Genomic DNA, 1,677 nt, shown 5'->3' with positions numbered 1-1,677 from the left:
AACCCCTGACATTAGGTCCTCATTTTTCCCCTCCCTCCCCGCTCCCCCCTCCCGCATGTGCCCTTGATAGTTTATAAATGGGTATTTTGTCATATCTTGCCCTGTCCGACGTCTCCCTTCATCCACTTTTCGGTTGTCTGTCCCCCAGGGAAGAGGTCACACACAGTTCCATGTAATCAGTTCCCTCTTTCCTACCTATTCTCCCTTTACCCTCCCTGTTTTGCCACTCACACCACTGGTCCTATAGGGCTCACCCACCCTGGATTCCCTGTATTTCCAGTTCCCATCTATACCAGTGTACCTCCTCTGGTCTAGCCAGACCTGTGAGATAGAATTTGAGTCATGGTACCACTACACTCTTAATCCTTACATTGACACCAGATTAGGTGCCTACCACAGGAGAAAAGGCTGAAGTTGTCAAGGATTTTGTCTTGCTTGGATCCACGCTCAATGCTCATGGAAGCAGCAGTCAAGAGATCAAATGACACATTGCGTTAGGTAGTCTGCTGCACCAGATTTCTTCAGCGTACTGAAAACAAGGATGTGACTTTGAGGACTACGGTATACCTGACCTATGCCATGGTCTTTTCCCTTGCTTCATGTGCATGGGAAAGGTGGACATTGAACAAGGAAGCCTGAAGAATTCCTGCATCTGAATTATAGTGCTGGAGAAGAATACTGAAAGTACCATGTGGCTAAAAGGACAAACGGTTCTGTCTTGGAACGAATGGCCGTAGTGCTCCTTAGAGGCAAGGATGGCAAGACTTCACCTTACAGACTTTGGACATGTTGTCGGGAGAGACCAGTCCCTGGAGAAGGACATCATGCTTGGTCAAGTGGCGAGGTGGCAGAAAAGAGAGAGGTCCTCACGAGACGAACAGACACAGTGGCTGCCAACAGTGGGCTCCGACGTAGGAACAATCACAATGATGGGGCAGGGCAGGGCAGTGTTTTGTGTGTTGTGCGTGGGGTTGCGATGGGTCAGACTGACTCAAGGGCACCGAACGACAACATAAGGACTCTCTTACTTGCATAGGGAGTCCTCCAAGTGTACTCTCTGACTTCTCAGTGGTTTCTACGAATGAAGACATTCAATCCAATTTCAATAAATTGTCACCTAATTGGGTACCAATTTGCCACCCAATAGTCTTTATTTAATTAATTTCTTTGTTTAATTAATATTTGCTGAGGGTCAGAAAGAAACACAGCCAGAATTCTGTTCCTTAGAGGCACGGATAGCGAGACTTCATCTCATGTAGTTTGGACAGGCCATCAGGCGAGACCCGTCCCTGGAGAAGGACATCGTGCTTGGTAAAGAGAGGGGTCGTGATACAGAGGAAGGCCTTGATAAGATGGATTGACCCGGTGGCTGCAGCCAAGGGCTCAAACATAAGAACAATTGTGAGGATGGCGCAGGATAGGGATATGTTTCGTTCTGTTGTACACAGGATCACTGTTGGAATCAATGCCACGGCACCTACCATCGTCAACAACAAAAAGGCCAGAATGAAGACGTGTCCATGGGAAGCACTGTGCACCTGGATGTGATTCTGGTCTAGTAGCTGCGCAGTCCAGTATGGACTTGCTATTATGGTTCTGGCCTCCGTGGTTGCTGCAAACAGTTAACAGGCTCAGCTGCTAACCTCAAGATTGCAGACTCACACCCAACCAGATGTA

This window comes from Echinops telfairi, unplaced genomic scaffold (assembly GCF_000313985.2).
Source record: "Echinops telfairi isolate 266 unplaced genomic scaffold, ASM31398v2 ScPeMD7_9;HRSCAF=40, whole genome shotgun sequence".
Taxonomy (NCBI): domain Eukaryota; kingdom Metazoa; phylum Chordata; class Mammalia; order Afrosoricida; family Tenrecidae; genus Echinops; species Echinops telfairi.
Note: the sequence above shows the minus strand (reverse complement) of the source record.